Genomic DNA, 19,857 nt, shown 5'->3' with positions numbered 1-19,857 from the left:
ATAAGCCACATTTTCAAGAAAGCTAAGAATTTAAGTAGCAAAACTTGTTTCTCTATAATTACTTAGAATGGAAATTCTTTTCAAATGTATCACACACTTGGCTGCTAAATTGCAATAAAACCTGTCTTGATGAGTCAGAGTTAATAGCATGAGCATCAGTTACTGTCCTGTGCAGTCATACAATTTTACCTCAAATTGATGGACTTTAAGCATTCTTATGTCTGCTTTTTAGAATTTTTTTCCTCCTTCATTACTGTTCTCTGTGAATGTCATTCTGCTTGTCCCTTCTAATTTGATTTTGGTGATCTGTAATGTGCTTTCAAAACTGATCACTTAATTTTTTGGAATTGTGTGAAGAATCAGAAATCAGAATCAGAAAAGAATCAGAAAGTCAAAGATCGAAATCTAAAAACGAACATAGAAGTCATTTTGTCCAACCTCCTTATTTTTCAGATGAGGAAACAGACCCCTGAAAAATTAAGTGATTTGTTCAAGAAAAAAACAGTTACTTCCAGAGGCAGCAAATGGAGGATTCCACTCTAAATCAAAAATTTCTCATTCTAAGTCCTCTTTTTTGAATTTAACTTAAAGCAGGAGTTTTTAATTTGAGGTCCAAAAATTTGATTTTTAAAATATTTTGAAAACTATATTTCATTATAATTGGTTCATTTTGCAATCTCTTATTTATTGTAGGCATTTAAAATCTTTGATCCAGAAGGCTCTCCCAGATTTTACCAAGCTATAAAAGGGACCTATGATACAATAAATAAAAAAAAGATTAAGAACCTTTGATTTAGAAGATTAGGATAAGCTAGCACAGTGGATATAGAGCATCAGACCTGATTTCAAGATGTTTGCTAGTTGGGTAAGTAACTTAATCTCCTAGGCAAATCACTGTACCTCCATTTGCCTCAATTTTCTATTCTGTAAAATTAACATCATAATAGCACCTACTTCCCAGGATTGTTGGGGTGATCAAATAAGACTTTAATAAAACACTTAGCACAATCCCTAGAACATAGTAGGTACTATATAAATGGTAGGTGATCATAGTAATAGTAGTAGTAGTAGTAGTAGTAGTAGTAGTAGTAGTAGTAGTAGTAGTAGTAATAGTAGTTAGTAGTAGTAGTAGTAGTAGTGATGAGGTTTGTATCCCCTCAATTCCTGGTGATGAAAGGGTTAGTGGCAATAAGAGAGTTGTTAAAATCCCCTTTTGGCTGGTTATAGGTTCAAAGTGAAAGAATTCACTTATCCTGAAATATTAATTGCAAAATGAAAGTTAATTGTTGGACAGAAAGCCAGTTTTGCTAAGAGACTGACTTCTATAGTGGCAAAATCCTGGTAGGGAAATGGATTCTGGCACTGAGAAAAGAATGCCTTTGCAGGGGGCAGAGGGTCCTAGCAGCTGAGCAAGCTATTTTAAGGCCTTGTGCAAGGAGTGAGTCCAGAAACTGCCCTTTAAAAGGAGTCTTGCCTGTATGTGCACGAATGTTTGTGGCAGCCCTTTTTGTAGTGGCTAAAAACTGGAAACTGAATGGATGTCCATCAGTTGGAGAATGGCTGAATAAATTGTGGTATATGAATATTATGGAATATTACTGTTCTGTAAGAAATGACCAACAGGATGATTTCAGAAAGGCCTGGAGGGACTTACACGAACTGATGCTGAGTGAAATGAGCAGGACCAGGAGATCATTATATACTTCAATAACAATACTATATGATGACCAGTTCTGATGGACCAGGCCATCCTCAGCAACGAGATCAACCAAATCATTTCCAATGGAGCAGTAATGAACTGAACCAGCTATGCCCAGAAAAAGAACTCTGGGAGATGACTAAAAAACCATTACATTGAATTCCCAATCCCTATATTTATGCCCACCTGCATTTTTGATTTCCTTCACAAGCTAATTGTACAATATTTCAGAGTCTGATTCTTTTTGTACAGCAAAATAACGTTTTGGTCATGTATACTTATTGTGTATCTAATTTATATTTTAATGTACTTAACATCTACTGGTCATCCTGCCATCTGGGGGAGGGGGTGGGGGGTAAGAGGTGAAAAAATGAAACAAGAGGTTTGGCAGTTGTTAATGCTGTAAAGTTACCTATGCATATATCCTGTAAATAAAAGGCTATTAAATAAAAAATAAATAAAAATAAAAGGAGTCTTGAGACTTCAGGGCTCAGGTTGCCAGGTTTAGATGCTCATCAGTATCCAGCCCAGATCTACTGGAATTAACAATACTTCAAAGGATGCTTTTTGACCAGGATTTCTAATTGAATTAAAGGCTCTGGCATCCCCAAAAGATAACTTATCTCGAGGGATATGCCTTCCCCAGGAGGGGCTGAGACTCTAAAAGACCACAGATCAAAAGGAAATAAAGTTTCTTAAAGGGAACACAGCTTCAGTAAAGGGAACAGTTTCCCTCCCACTTCAGTAGTAGTAGTAGTTAACAGTAGCAGTACTTTGAGGCAGGGCCTTTCAAAGGTTTTGCCTTTGTATTCCATTGTGCCTAGTATAGTGGCTTATACATAGTATGTACTTAATAAATGCTTTTCCTTAGAATATTTGGCTGTTCATGAGGTCATTAATAGGTTCAGTGAGTACTCCAGAAATGGAGAAAATCACTTTTCAACAGCCTCAACTTGACTGTGTAAACTTGAAATCTTTTCCGTTTACAAATTGGACAGTCTGTTGATTGCTGATATGAAATCATACCTTTCTATATATGTCTTTGCAACTGCTAGTTTTTCAGGAAGGTGCTTGTTTACAGAGAGGGTTCACAGTGCCTACCAGAGCCAACAGAGTAAGCATTTTGGACTCAGTGAAATGGGACATTAATTAGAAGTGAGGTCTTAAAAGAGTCTTTTGCCCTGGGAATCCATCCCAAAGAGTGTGGTCAACCACCCACAAAACAAATATCTTGTCCTTCAGGAACTGGAAACTTGGTGTCTGGATACATTTTTATGAATTGTTGATGTTGGCTTTGCTCTCCAAAATGTCTCTGGGCCAACCAGAATTATGCAAAGATTATCTCTTGTCCACTTTGAGAGGCCCATTCCAAGAGAAATGCGGTAGATGATTGGTTCATGGCCAAATATATATGGCAAGACCCTTTTCACATGGGCTTTTATTATAATCTCATAGGATTTGGAGCTGGAAGAGACATTAGAGGTCAGATGATCTAACCACCTCATTTTACAGAGGAGGAAACTGAGTCCCAAGGAGAACAAGTTACTTTCTCAGAATCACATGCATTTTTAACAAAGCCAGGATTTAAAGCCAAATCTTCTGATTTCAGACTCAGTGCTTGTGGTTTTACATCTGGATGAATTTCCTTTTAGGAAGAGAAGCCATAGATCTTGATGAGAAAGGCCAGATTTGAATAGTGACCTTAAAATATTTTCACCTTGCCTTCTATAATACATTTCTGGACAGAAAACCTTTTTCCTGGGGCCACAAGACCTTTGACCTATTAACCACTATCTCCACTCTTATCTTTTTCAGGTCCTGATACTGCACTTAACCCATTCTTAGTGTTTCAACCACACCCAGAAAGCCACATTCAAACAATCAATTAATAACATTCATTAGACACCTACTGTGTGTCAGCCATTATGCCAGGTATTTGGGATATAAGAATATAAATGAAACAAGGAGCTAAATAATATAGAGGGAAATAACCTGCAAACTTAAAAGCATATAAAAGGCAATTCTGAAGGATTGGTTCTTTCAACTGGAGGAATATAGAAAGGTTTTTTGGTAGAGGACTAAATTGAAGCAGAGCTTTGAAAAAATCTAGGGATTCTCAGAGGAAAAGAGAAGGGAAAATGCTTTAGGAACAGGGGATAGCTTTCACAGAGATAAGAAGACAGGGAATGAAATATTATTTGTGAGAATCAATGAGACCAGTTTAATCTTTAATTGATCAGTTCCTCTGAGAACAATACAGTATAATATGATGGAAAAAGTCCTTGAGTGAGAGCCAGAATATCTGGGTTCTAAAGCTATCTTGACTACTATTGAACTATGTGAAATTTATTTCCCTGCTCTGTATCTTACTTTCCCCACTTCTATAATGAGTGGGATGAATTCTAGAATTGTAAAGTCCCTTCCAGCTTTCAATTCTGTGATTCCATAATTCTAAGCTATAAATTATGTCAGGATATTTGTTGTGTCTGCACCTAATCCTTTTTAAGGCTTTTTCTTGTGCTTACACCTACTCATATCCTATCTAGTAGATAATAAAAATAATGGGCATTTACATAGCATTTTAAAATTTGCAAAAATACAAAGCCCAAGTGTTGTACCACAGTTCCCTTTTATTGTCCTGCCTCAGTTTCCCTAAATTGTCCTGCCTCAGTTTTCCTGAATTGTTTGGCCTCAGTTCCTAATTGTTCTGCTCAATCCTGCAACACTACCCCTCCATCCTAATTATGATGATCCAGATAAGGAGAAAGACCTTCTATCTTAGATATCATCAGAATGTCTAGGTGCCTCTCCCTATTCTGTCATCCCAACTTATCACAATGTCAGGTGCCTCCCCCACCTTGTCAGAACTGGATTGATGGTTTGTTCTGTTCTGACTTTGCCCCTATCTCAGTCTACCCCTGTAGCTGAGCACATGTATATATACTTCATGGGAAGCACACATTAGTGGCTGGATGCTCTGGACATCAGCCCTGGAGGCAGCATGCCCCCAGCACAATCTCTCCCTCTCAAATAAAATATTAAAAACTCTCTAATCTCTATCTTGCTTCAGTTTCTCCGGCATTACACAAGAACATGGACTTGGGAATCAGAGTACTTGTGTTCAAATCTGATCTCTGTCACTTACTATCTATATGACCTTAGACAAATCTTTCTGGACTTTAGTTTCTTCATTTTAAAAATTTTAGGGTTGGATTAGATGACCTTTTCCACCCTAGATCTGTGAGTCTAGGGTATCATTTGAATCTCACAATTCTATGAAGCAGAATATGATAGGTGTCATTATGGTTCACATTTTATAGATTAGGCACCAACAATTTAGAGAAGTTAATGCTTTGCCCATTGTAAGAGGAAATATGAGGAAGGATTTGAATGAACATTTTTTTTAAACTGGACAGCTAGGTACAGTGGATATAATACTGAATATGCAGTCAGGAAGATATGATTTTAAGTCCAGCCTCTGAGTCTTAGTAGCTCTGTGATATGGACAAGTCACTTAACCCTTTTTGTATTGGTTTCCTCATCTATAAAATGGCCTGGAGAAGGAAATGGCAAATCAATCTAATAAATTTGCCAGGAAAACCCTAAATGGAGTCATGAAAAGTTGAACATCACTAAACAACAACTTTTTTTTACTCTGAATCCAGGATTCCACCATTATGCCACTATGGATATGCTAAAATATAAAATCATCACTATCAACAATTAAATTAAACATCCTCCAAGATGCCTTTTGTACATCACTTTGCCTCTTTCTGATGCACTGATCATGTGAAATCTATCAGAGTTTTATCATCCTAGCAGGATGGAGTCTAGCAGACTCCATGATGATGAGGGACCATGAATATTAAGTAAACTTAATATCCACACTATGTCCAGCATAATTTCCTGAACACATAGAGTCTTAGGGTCATAACTTTAGAGCTTGAAAGACCATCTAGTCTAACACCATCTTTGTCCAGATATGGAAGCCAAAGTTCAGAAGATTAAACTGATTTACCCAAGGTTACACAGTTAATAAATGTCAGAGGTGGAATTCAAACCTTAGTCTTCCTAACATTAAGCTTAATGCTCTGGCTAGTACACCTTAAGAGTACCAGCTCCCAAGAGTTCTAAAGTTGTAAAGACTTTGCTCTGATTCTTCATGTTTCTAAGACCTTGGTTGGGCAAGTGATAACCTTCTTCTGTTTCTTCATCTGCAAAATGAGAAGATTGGGCTATAGCACTCAGATGAATCTCCCAACACTAAATCCATGATCTTATCATCTCCTTTGAACATTGAAATCTACTGTGAAAGAGGCAGTACAAGTTTTAATCTTCCCATTTTTTAGATTAGACTTCAGAGAGGCTAATGAGTTGTGCATTGTCAGAGGACATCTTTGGAGGTCACTTCCAGTCCTGTATAGTTCCTGATCTTGGGAAGCTCATACACTAGAAACATTACAACACAGCTAGTGAATATGAACACAGGTTCCAAATATACTGTCTTGTGAATGTGAGTGTAAGATAGGCAGAGGGAGCAAAAGATTGTTCAGGATCAATGCAGAGATCTTTAAGCATGGGGAATTGTTGTGCTTTGCATGGAAAGCTCCATAGCACAGAATATATCATGTCAGATCATATATTTAGTTCTTGAAGGAGCCTCCAATGTCCTCATTTTATAGAAAAGGAAATAGTCTCAGAGAAGTTTCATAACATGTCCAGAATCACATGATTAGGTATTGACAAGACCAATATTCAAATTCAAGACTCAAGAATATCAAACTAGAGCTGAAGGATACCTCAATCTCTTTCTAGTCCAAACCCCTCATTTTAGAGCTCACTGCATTTTACTGAACAGAAATGGTCCTCAAACAAGACATCTTCTCTCCTATCTTCTTCTCTGAAATCCAGAGAGGCTAAGCAACTTGGATATATGCCCACAAAAAAGGCTTCTTAAAGAAACCCATAGAAACCCTCATAAGATTGTTACAATGCAAAATAGTGCTGAGAACAAATAGAGCTAATCAGGACCAAGAGAGGCCAAGGAAGAAAAGTTTCTTTATTGTAGCCAGAATTTTTGCCCAAGATGACTCAAAGTATTTGGAATCAAGAAGGGAGGGTTATAAGTCTGTACTGCCTGTACTGTATAAGCCTGTACTGAGGAATTGGTCACCTTTAGATTGCATAATTCCCGTAAATGAGTTCTGGCCTGGACTTCTGGAGTAATTTCTGGTAGTTTCTTGGGTATGAATAACATACCCAAAGAGAGCCTTGGAGCAGAGAAGCTTTCTGAATTTGCTTTTTCCCTTTCATCCCTAACCCCTGAAATTGAACATAATCTCTACATTCTGTAAATATTGCTTACTTTTTATGTTCAGTTGTTCAACTTTTCATGACCATAGCATGCCAGTGGTTCATGGGGTTTTCTTGGAAGAAATACTGGAATGGTTTGCAATTTCCTTCTCCAGCTCATTTTACAGATGAGGAAACTGAAGCAAATGAGGTTAAGTGACTAGCTTCAGGGTCACAAAGCTAATAAGTATCTGAGGCCAAATTTGAACTCAGGTTCTCTTGACTACAGGCCTGGCTTCCCCAATGTCTGGGGTTACTCTAAAAAGAGGAAACAAAAAGTCACTTAATGAAATCAGGTCTCAGACAACTATTTATTTTACATTAAAAAATGTTAAACATAAAAGTCCTACAAAAATATATTATCAAGATTTAGAGACTTCTGAGATCTTGACCAGAAGAGTTGTCTTTGGCAAACTGAATGAAAGATAGACCACCTACCTTCTATGTACCCACTTTAGTAAAAACCAGAAATTCACACCAGACCAAAAAATCTAATGAGAAACTATGGTAAGTATTTCTGTAGTACTGCACAAAAGGTTCATCTGAAGCACACAGGCATTAAGGGGAGGGGGCTGCCAGCAAAATTAGTAAAAGCCCAGGCAAATAAGTACAACATCCTTGTAGGACAGGTTAGAGAGTAGTGTAGCCTGAAAGATTCTGTGTCCAGAAATAGAAATCAATTTCTCCCCAAAGAAAGATCCAGGAAGACAAGAAAACCCCAGAATGAAGAAGTTTAGACCCCTAAGGAGCAGCTAGAATGAAGGTAGTGTGGCAGTGCTCAAACTAGAGGCACCTCAGATGTGCAGGGATTGTAAGTTCCCCAGCATCCTGTCCTGAGATGCAATAGAAAGAGCCGACAAACTCCTCTTTGGATTTCAAAGATCCAGGTGAGCCTAACCCTAGGGGGTAAAGAAGGTCAGTGAAGGAGCCAGGGAAAACAGGGCAAGACCAAGCATGGCCAATTACTCCACCCAAAATCACAGAAAGAAGAAGAGCCAGGGCCTGGTACAAAGTCTCAATTCAGTAGCTAAAACTGGAAAGATGAGTAAACCAAATACCAATAGTATAAAAAATTATTGTAGATCTAGTAATCTTCCAAAAGGATTGGGTAACTCTATAACAAATGCCAGCAATGAGCCAAAGGAAAAAATGGTTTTTTCCACAAGGATTACCTAAATTACCTAAAGAAGAAATGAAGCAAGAAATTCTTAAATGAAATAAAAGTTCTAGAGAAAAGAATTAGAGAGAGGTAAATAGTTTAAAAGACAAAATAGTAACTCTTATCCAAGCATTAGGCTCTCTAAAAACTAGGAAAAAAACGACAAAATCTGATTCCAAGAAACAGGAAGAAATAAAAGAACAGAATCAAATGACTGAAAAATTAAAGAAAATATATGATATTTTATGTAAAAAAGTAACCTGGATAAAAAGTCAAGGAAAGACTTAAGAATCATTAAATTCCCAGAAAACTGTGTTTGCTTTTAAGGCCTATAAACAATTTTTAAAGATATAAAAAATGAAACTGACCAGATTTTATTAGAGCCAGAGGGCAAAGTAAAGAGAGAGCCCACTCATCATTTCCTAAAAGGAACCCTAACAGGAAAAGATCTTTCACAGTCAAAATCTATCAAAGAAAACACTGCAAACAATAAGAAAGAACCATCCTCTGGCTAGCACATTGCTATATGTATGATCACTCCCTTATTAGATGGTGAGACTCTTGAAAGCCAGGATAGTCTACCACTATTGTAGTTGTATTTTCAATGCTTGACATAGTCCTTGGGACACAATAAGTGCTTTAATAAATTATATTTTATTATCTGTCTCTGTCTCTGTCTTTCTTTTAGTCTCACTCTCTCTGTTTCTGTGTATACAAGTCTCTTGCTGTCTCTGTTTCTGTGTGAAAAAGTCTCTCTATGTCTCGCTCTTTCTGTCTCACTGTCCCTGTCTGTCTCTCTTCCCCAATCCTGGTTTTTTTTCCTATTTTTTCTTTTTTTAATTATAGTTTTTTATTTTCAAAACACATGCATGCATAATTTTCAACATTCACCCCTACAAAATCCTGTGTTCTAATTTTCTTCCTTCCCTTTTCCCCATCCACTCCCCCAGTTGGCAAGTGATTCAATATATGTTAAATATGTACAATTCCTTTCAATATATATTTCCACAAATACTATGCTACACAAGAAAAATCAAATCAAAAAGAGAATCAGATCAAAAAGAGAAAAAATGAGCAGAAAACAAATGGAAGCAAACAACAACAAAAAAGTGAAAATACTATGTTGTGGTCCACATTCAGTTCCTACTGTCCTCTTTCTGGGTGCAGATGGCTCTCTTCATCACAAGATCATTGGAACTGGTTTGAATCACCTCTGTGTTGACAAGAGCTATATCCATCAGAATTGATCATCATATAATCTTCTTGTTGCTGTGTACATTGATCTCCTGGTTCTGCTCATTTCACTTAGCATCAGTTCGCTTAGCATATGAAATCATCCTGCTGATCATTTCTTATAGAACAATAATCTTCCATAACATTCATATACCATAACTTGTTTTAACTATTCTGCAACTGATGGATAGACATTCACTTTCCAGTTTCTTGCCCACTACAAAAAGGACTGCCACAAATATTTTTGCACATGTACCAACCCCTGTTCTTTTACATTGATTAGCTCTATTAACCCTTGGTTTTCATTTGAAAGCACAAAAGAACTTTATAATATGGAACTATTATCAATGGAAGCTCATTTACTTTGTCCCAAATCCAGCCCATTTCCCAAATTTCCCTATTTCTGTGAAGAATGCCACCATTCTTCTGTCATTCTCCCTCAATGTCATACCAGACTCTTCATTTTCTGTTATCCCACACATCCATTTGGTTGCCAAATAATCTTGTTTTCATATCTATAGCATCACTCAAATCTGATTCTTTCATTCCATTCACACTACTAACATCTTAGTGCAGGCCATTGTTCCTCTTCTGAACAACTAAAATAGACACTTAATTGGTTTCTCTGCCTCAAGTCCCTTCCTTACTCAAATCCATCTTCTACATGCCTACTAAAGGGATTTTCCTAAAAAATGTCACTACCCTTCACAGTAAATTCTGAAATAGGATCAAATATAAACTTCTCTGTTTGATTTTTAAAGTCTTTTACAATTTGTCCCATTTTACTTTTCTATAACCATTATATATAAACCACTATATATATAAAACCAATATATATAGAATATATATATTCTATAACCATTCATATATATGAATGTTCATTCATTCATTCAATAATACTCAATTATTAAACATCTCCAATGTGCTAAGCACTTGGCTTATACATACAAAGAATCAATCAAGGAGCAGCAATTAATCAACAAATATTTATTAAATTCTTATTATATGTCAGTGAATTGGATTTAAATGAGGAAGGAGCATGCAAGGTCACTTGCAAAAAGTAAGGCAGGTAATCTTGAACAACCCTCTCTCACTTATATCTAATTTACTCACATGTCATGGCATCACGTCCCCACTATCATGATCCTCTTTTAGAATGAAGGAAAAACAACAACCATACATCCAGCACTGTCCTAAGCAGTTCCTGCTTTCATGTAATATATTCCAATAGGATTAGAGAAGATAGAGACAGGGACAGAGAGACAGAGACTGAGACAGAGACAGAGAGAGATAGAGAAAGAGAGAGACAGAGACACCAAAACTGAAACAGAGAGAGACTGACAAAGAGACATCAGAGAGAGAGACAGACACACACACACACATATATATATATATATATATATATATATATATATATGTATACATATACATAAATATTCAGAATATTTAGATAAATATAAAATCTATGGATAATAATCTTAGAGAGAGAATGGCATTAGTAATTAGGGGCACCAAGACTGTTAAAGGAACATAGGGATTATGACAGTGAAAAGTTGGGAGGGACAACTTTTCTTGGTACAAAAACATGGAGATGAAAACTAGAGGATATCTTAGCAAAGATGAGACTGGGATTGGAGGAACTCACCTGCAGTGCATTCTCTAGGAAGGTTGAAGCTTCTATGGCCTTCACATATTTGAAGGGCTTTCATGTGGAGAAGATTACACTTGTTTGGCTCCATAGGGCAGAATTAGATACAATGAGTAGGAGTTACAAAAAGGCAGATATAAGCTGAGTGCCAGGAAAACATCCCTAAGAATTAGAACTGAATGGGCTACCAAAAGCTATCCCATGAAACTAATATGGCAGAAACTAGGCATTGATCCATACTTAACACCGTACACCAAGATAAGGTCAAAATGGGTTCATGACCTAGGCATAAAGAATGAGATTATAAATAAATTAGAGGAACACAGGATAGTTTACCTCTCAGACCTGTGGAAGGGGAAGGACTTTATGACCAAAGAAGAACTAGAGATCATTACTGATCACAAAATAGAAAATTTCGATTATACCAAACTGAAAACTTTTTGTACAAGCAAAACTAATGCAGACAAGATTAGAAGGGAAGCAATAAACTGGGAAAATATTTTCACAGTCAAAGGTTCTGATAAAGGCCTCATTTCCAAAATATATAGAGAATTAACTCTAATTTATAAAAAATCAAGCCATTCTCCAATTGAAAAATGGTCAAAGGATATGAACAGACAATTCTCAGATGAAGAAATTGAAACTATTTCTAGTCACATGAAAAGATGCTCCAAGTCATTATTAATCAGAGAAATGCAAATTAAGACAACTCTAAGATACCACTACACACCTGTCAGATTGGCTAAGATGACAGGAAAAAATAATGATGATTGTTGGAGGGATGTGGAAAACTGGGACATTGATGCATTGTTGGTGGAGTTGTGAACAATCCAACCATTTTGAGAGTAGTTTGGAACTATGCTCAAAAGTTATCAAACTGTGCATACCCTTTGATCCAGCTAGTGTTACTACTGGGATTATATCCCAAAGAGATTATAAAGAAGGGAAAGGGACCTGTATGTGCACGAATGTTTGTGGCAGCCCTTTTGTAGTGGCTAAAAACTGGAAACTGAATGGATGTCCATCAGTTGGAGAATGGCTGAATAAATTGTGGTATATGAATATTATGGAATATTACTGTTCTGTAAGAAATGACCAACAGGATGATTTCAGAAAGGCCTGGAGAGACTTACACGAACTGATACTGAGTGAAATGAGCAGGATCAGGAGATCATTATATACTTCAACAACAATACTATATGATGAGCAGTTCTGATGGACCAGGCCATCCTCAGCAACGAGATCAACCAAATCATTTCCAATGGAGCAGTAATGAACTGAACCAGCTATGCCCAGAAAAAGAACTCTGGGAGATGACTAAAAACCATTACATTGAATTCCCAATCCCTATATTTATGCCCACATGCATTTTTGATTTCCTTCACAAGCTAATTGTACAATATTTCAGAGTCTGATTCTTTTTGTACAGCAAAATAACGTTTTGGTCATGTATACTTATTGTGTATCTAATTTATATTTTAATATATTTAACATCTACTGGTCATCCTGCCATCTAGGGGAGGGGGTGGGGGGGGTAAGAGGTGAAAAATTGGAACAAGAGGTTTGGCAATTGTTAATGCTGTAAAGTTACCCATGCATACGACCTGTAAATAAATTAAAAAAAAAAAAAAAAAAAAGCTATCCTATGGTACAAAGTCCCAGCCATTCCATTCTAGGAGCTTTCTGAACAGCGAACAATAGTACTTCAGAATAGGAATGAAACTGAGTTTTTTTTTTTTTTCCAGGCCCACTCTCAATATTCTGTACATAAAGTTGTGGTGAGAAATATAGCATGACTTCTTTCAGTTCATTTCTTATAGTCACAGGATAAAATGAAATCTATTAATTCTAATAGACTTGGGATAGAAAATGGCATCTGCATCCAGAGAGAGAACTATGGAGACTAAATATGGCTCCGAGTATACTATTTTCACTTTATTTTTTTTTTGGTTTGGTTTCTTTCTTGTGGTTTTCACCTTTTATTCTGATTTTTCTTTCACACAATGACCATTATGGAAATGTTTAAAATGATTGTATATGTATAACCTACATAGGATTGTTTGCTGTCTTGGGAAGGTGGGAGGTAAGGAATGGAGGGAGAAAAAAAAATCCAGAGCTCAAAATATTACAAATATGAATGTTGAAAACTATCTTTACAGGTAATTGGAAAAATAAAATATTATTGAATTTTTTTTTTAAATGAAGTTTATTGTCTCCCCCCACCATAGTCCAGAATTAACAAGACAAGATTAATTGAGTTAAAATTAAAGGCTTTCAGTGAAATTTTTCTGCTAATAGAAGAATGTAATGGAATTTTCAGTCAGGAGTGTTTTTTTTTTTTTAGGCAATTGGAATTAAGAGATTTGCCCAGGACTATGCAATTATTAAGTATCTGAGCCCACATTTGAACTCAGGTCATCCTGATTCCAGGACCAGAGAGAGTTCTATTCACTATACTCTGCCTGAGGAAGAAATAAAATGTATGCATGACATACTTTTAAGTTTAATTTGCATTATTAACATTTCCCCCATCACTTTCTAAAGCCTAGATATCAATAAAACAATAAGTCAAACCCTGATTTTGAGTATTTTTCTGATTTCTAAGGTGCAAATGTTCATATTAGAAATTTAACAGTAGGCTTTTGCAATCTTGTTTGAGCTTGCTCTATCTAGCCTTTAGTTTATCTAAACCTTTTTAAATTTTAGATACCTTTAGGTTTCTAGGTTTAGATTACCTTTAAAGGTTTAAATACCTTTAAAAGGTTGTTCACAATATAGCATTCTGTAAGGTTCAATGATGATGCTTTACCTTTTCATATTTACTGTCTCTGGAAGCTCTCAGGTCTTCCTATTATCTCTTATATAGTGGTCTCATTCAGCAGAGATTCCTTCAATATCTTTCATGTATATAGTGCACATTCCCAAAGCATAGGCAGGTCTAATCCTGTCATTTGCCTACTAATGAAGTTCAGTAGCTGCCCATAGGCTCTAGGAAGAAATATATACTCTTCTATTTGACAGTAAAATAATTTCACAATATAGCTCCATCCTATCTTTCCAAAATGGTTTCATTTTTTATACTAGTCAAACTGGCTTTCTTGTCATTCACTGTGCATGACATTTCTTTTTCTATTTCTAAATATTTATATAGTTCTCTCACAATGTCTGGTATCCTCTTTCTTCTCACTAGGGATCCCTAGCTCCCTTGAAGATCCAGAACCAACATCATCTCTGGCCCCCCTCTCTCAATTATCCCCCCCACTTCCAGAGTACTTAATTTTTCTTTGTATAAATTTTACCTATGTTCACTTACCTATGTTTTCTTCTTATTTAATATTCCATTGGTTCTCTCCCATTGCCTCAGTCTGTCTGTTTCCCTGCCCCTATCTCTGTCTATATGTCTCTGCTGATTGTCTCTTTCTCTCTCTCTGTCTACTCCATCATGTATCATTGCCCACTAACTCCCCTCATCTCTATTAGAAGTCTTCCCTCTAAACAAATTAGTATAATCTAACAAAATAACAATTTCAGACCATATCTAGAACCATATGTGTCATTCTGTACCTCCAGGCCATATCTTTCTGACAAGAACTTGAAATTGTTACATGAACTGATGCTAAGTGAAATGAACAGAACCAGGAGATCATTATACACTTCAACATGTGTACTATATGAGGATCAATTCTGATGGAAATGGCTATCTCCGGCAATGAGAGCATCCAAATAAGTTCCAATTGATCAGTGATGAACAGAACCAGCTACACCCAGAGAAAGAACACTGGGAAATGAATGTGGACTGCTTGCATTTTTGTTTTTCTTCCCAGGTTATTTTTACCTTTCTAAATGTGATTTTTCTTGTGCAACAAGATAACTCTATAAATATGTATACATATATTGTATTTAACATATACTTTAACATGTTTAACATGTATGGGACTGCCTGCCATCTAGGGGAGGGGGGAGGAGGGGAAAAGTTGGAACAAAAGTGTTTGAAAGTGTCAATGTTGAAAAATTACCCCATAAATATGTTTTGTCAATAAAAAGCTATAATAATAATAACAAGAAATTTAAATTGTGTTTGGTTTCATCATTTATCCTCTGAAACTAGAATTGGTTACTTCACTGGTTAGCATTCTGAAGACTTTCAAAATCGTTTTCCTTTATCTTATTGTGGTCATATAAATTCTATTCATTTCATTGTGTATCAGTCCACACAAATTTTCAGAGGTTTCTGATCAATCTGTTATATTTGTTATTTCTTAGGGCAAATGATAATTCTTATGATAAGATTCCAATACATAACTACACTACATGATTTTTTTCAGCCATTATGGGCACTTGCTTTGTTTCTGGTTCTTTGACAGAGCAAGTCTTGCTATCCATATTTTGTACATATGGGGACTTTCTCTGGTATTTGACCTCTTTAGTGTACATGCCTGGTTGTAGCATCACTGGGCCAAGACTGCATTGTTTAGTGACTTTTTACAAACTCCTCATTCAAACTTGAAAAACTGAAAACCAGAATGAGTGAGTGATTAGCCCAATGAGCCCACAAAAAAATTACTTGTATTATTAGAAAATAACAGTTAAAAAAAATCCAAGTCAAACCTCATTAAACCAAGGCTTTAAATATAAATAACGTGAAATTACAGAGATTCAAATAACAATAGTAAAAATTGTAATGTTCTCTCTAAAATGTAATGTTCTCTGTTGAAGTTTTTTTAGGGTCTCTGGAGGCAGCCTTCATTTCAGTTCAGTAATCACCACAAGTGCAGCCAGGTGTTAAAGTCCAAGTTCTTTATTGTTTCCTTCAAAGTCTTGTCTCCTTTCCTGGGGCCCGATTAGCTTTCTTAGAGCCCTATCTCTCTCCTGGGTTCCAAGAGCTTGAGCCTGCCTTCTCTGGCCTCTGAATCTCCCTGCCTTCAAAGGTTTGTGCTTCAGCCTCCAGTCACCACAAAGGTGGATGATGGAATGAGAGCTTCTCTGAGCTCTGAGAGCTTCTAGTGCGCTTGTGTGTCTGGCCCTGAGAGCCTCTTCCTTATATGCTCTACACTGGGTACAAATCAATCATTATATCACCATTCCTATTTCCAATAGGAAACCATTATTTGTTGTAGGATTAAATCAATGCTAAACTAGATTTAACCATTGTCTCCTCAATTCCACTTGGTATACCTTGTTTCAAGTTCTGTCCCATAGCAAAAAATTATAATTAAAACTCCAAACTCCAATTCATATGTCATTTACAAGTTTACAAAACATTTTCTTTAATATAGTAGATATTGTAGAAGATAATGTCAAATCTTCTTCTCATTTTATTTATGAGGATACTGAAGGATGAAGAGACTTGCCCAATATTATATAGCTAGTACACAGGTACTACAAAGAATCAGATCCTATAATTCCAATTCAATTATATAAAGCTGACACTCCTATGAGCAATACAGAATAATATATATGAGACAAACTTTATGTAGAGGACACATATAGAAGAAAAGTCAGGAATACTGGGTTCAAGTTCCCATCATGCTACTAAGTGATCTCGGAGGAATAGTTTTCTCTGTCTAAGTTTTGGTTTTACCATTTGCCAAAACAGTAGTTCATCTTTGTCAGTGTTTGCAAGAAGCATGAAAAACATCTGCAAAGGCTATTAGGAAGGTGAAAGCTGGAGTATATTGGTGAGGGATGGCTTGGGCTACAAATGCTGGCATACTATCTGGTAGTTTTATATCTTAGCTAATTATTCCTTCTAGAAACTTGGTTGTTTCTAAATTGCTAAATTATTTAAAGTCTTGTGATCTCTCTCTAATGTTGGTACCTGGAGCAAGGCTCTAGCTATGCTACCCTAGTTATGCCTCTGAAACCTCTTTGAAATTTAGGTATTGGATTATATATGCTCTATGGTCTCTATTACCTCTGTCGGGGTGATACCATAGTGCATAGAGCAGGGCCTGCAGTTAGGAAGAATCATCTTACTGAGTTCAAAGCTGGCCTCAGACACTTATTGGCTAAGTGACCCTGGGCAACTCACTTAACCCCATTTGTCTTAGTTCCTTCTCTGTAAAGTGAGCTGAAGAAGGAAATGGCAAACACTTCAGACCTTTGCCAAGAAAATCCCATATAGGGTCTTGGGAGAGTCGGACATGACTGAAATGACTGAACAATAATGGTCCCAGCTAATGTTAATATTCTGTAACTCTATAAAGATTGTCTGGCTATTTTCTTCCGTCTCTGAGGTTCAGACAAGTTACATTACCTTGTTCATGGTAATATAATGTAGCAATCGGACCTTCTGAGACCACTCCTCCAAGAAGCACTTATGCACAGATTGGGATATCCAGAAGGCAGCAGCTGCTGCTCTCAGCTGTTCTAGTATTAACTTTTAACAAAAAACTAGTATTTAACTTTTCAACAAAAGTATTAACTTTTGGGGCTGGGTTTCTATTACTGTCACTCATAAACCCCAACTCACATGCTCCCTAGTGAAGATCAGCTAGTTGATTCAATTAGCTTTTAGCAAAGGCATTTAAAACCTCAGATGTCATAATAATAATAATAGTTAATGTAAAATATTTACTCCCCCAAACCCTAAGGCACAGTGTCCAGCAAATAATACATAATTTACCAGAAGGGGGGCCTCAATGTTAGTGTGGCAGAAGAGTAATTAACAACTCCTACTTGATACTTTATGATTTAGAAATCTTTTCTTGGCATTTTTCTCTGGTGTTAGGGCATTCCACGTTTCTTGAAGCTGCTTTCTCCTTGGGTGGTTTTATATCTGTGTCCATTTTTGTCTCTGTTTGTCCATGTTTGCCTGTATTTGTCTCCAGTGTCTGTTTGCCACTGACCAGAAGTTGTCTCCTATAGGTAATCTTTCCAATAGCATGATGGGGGAAGATAAAAGAAAGGGGGTAAAAACAAAGAAAGAGAAAAAAAGAGGCGTGGGGCACTCACACTCATGGGATAGAGACTTTGTTTATACATTTAAAATTTTATCATGTCCTTTATACTGGTTAATGGGGAGGTAGAGACTTCTCCCTTAAAATAGCTCGTATCAAATTCAGGAATTGAACCCAAATCTTCCTAGTTTCAAGTCTACCATAATGTACTTCACCCTATGCTGCCCTCTCCAGATAGGAAAGATAAGCTGTTAAGTTCACGGGAAATAATGAGATGTCTCCCTCTTCAAAGGGCTACGAGAAGAGCTCAGCTAACCAATCACTTGGACTTCATAGTAACCTACTATGCCCCAAGAACTGAGAATTGAAGAGCTGGGATTCAAACCCTGACTCTTTTATTCCAAATTCAATATTTGATCCACTATACAATGCTGCTTTTTAGTAGACAGAAGCATAGCATCTCCCCCACTGACCAGCTGAAATAATAAGGAGAAAATAGAGAAACCTGGTGTTTTGAAAAGAATAAGTATTTATCCTCTAGGGGTTCCAGCCTGCATTGTCTGTCTGTAATTACAGTCCTGTTGTGACCTGTTTACTTAACTAGGGAGTAAAGCTCCATGATAGACACATTGGGTAGCTGAATGGAGGTGCATTAAGCCAACATGCAAGGCATTTCCTCTAGCAAATGACTTGGAATGTCTTCAGTGTGGTTCATTCAAGGCAGATCTTTTGTTTTCCAATAATGGTATTCACAGACATAGGCAGCCCTGAAATGCCCAAAGTGCCTCAGAGATATGTATTATCTGCTAAAAGAGAGACTAGTAAGAGACACACATTTCCTATAGCAAAGACTGGTAAGGCTGCTGCTAGGTGGTCTCTTTGGATGTCTGTTCCCTTAAGGCTAAGATTATAAGATCATTGAGGAACTGGGGATGAGTACTCTTTTCCTATGAGATAATGAGAATGTGATGAACCATAGGCTTCTTGAGATCTAAAAAAAGTGATAAAAGAACAAAAGACAAAAGTGAAGGCGTATTTCTCTGTTTTGATGGAGACTGTGATATACTGGATAGCATATTGAACCTGAAGGCAGAAGATCTGAGTTTGAGTATCGGCTCTGGCAATTATTTACCATAAAGTATGGCAATTTTTACATTACTTATTTTTTGGGTTGTTGTAAGGAAAAAGAAAAGGGTAAGAGGGAAAAAAGGAAGCAAGAGGAAGAGAGACAAAGACAGAGAAAGAGAGGTGTATATGTATGTGTGTATGTGTGTGTGTGGTGGGTGTGTGTGTGTATGAGAGAGAGAGAGAGAGAGAGAGAGAGAGAGAGAGAGAGAGAGAGAGAGAGAGAGAGAGAGAGAGAGAGAGAGAGAGAGAGAGAGAGAGAAAGAGAGAGAGAGAGAGAGAGAGAGAGAGAGAGAGAGAGAGAAAGAGAGAGAGGGAGACAGAGAGAGGAAGGAGGTGGGGGAGGACATTGAGAGAGATAAGATTTTATAAAGTGCTATGTATATTAAAAAAAGAACTTTGATATTATTGTTAGTAAAAATTCTGTATTATTCACAAGTACCTTGCTTATGGCAAATCTGCTCTCTCTATACTTTTGTTCTTCCCCTGCACTGCTATTCAGCTATGAAAAGTGCAGTAAATATAGCCATCTCTGAGTGAATATGTGTGCTTCACCAAACATCCGAGTCCAATATAAACGATTGGGGGTGGGGGGAGTTACTTCTCCCCCACCCATTATCCATATCCAGCTTCCAACCAGGAGTTCAAATAAATCTTTAAATGCTAACTCAAAGAAACAAAAGAAGTCATTCCAAGGATTAAAGGCTTAAAGATCAAGAAACAACCTAAAATGTCATCCTGC

The sequence above is a fragment of the Sarcophilus harrisii genome, chromosome 2, assembly GCF_902635505.1.
Source record: "Sarcophilus harrisii chromosome 2, mSarHar1.11, whole genome shotgun sequence".
Classification (NCBI taxonomy): Eukaryota; Metazoa; Chordata; class Mammalia; order Dasyuromorphia; family Dasyuridae; genus Sarcophilus; species Sarcophilus harrisii.
Note: the sequence above shows the minus strand (reverse complement) of the source record.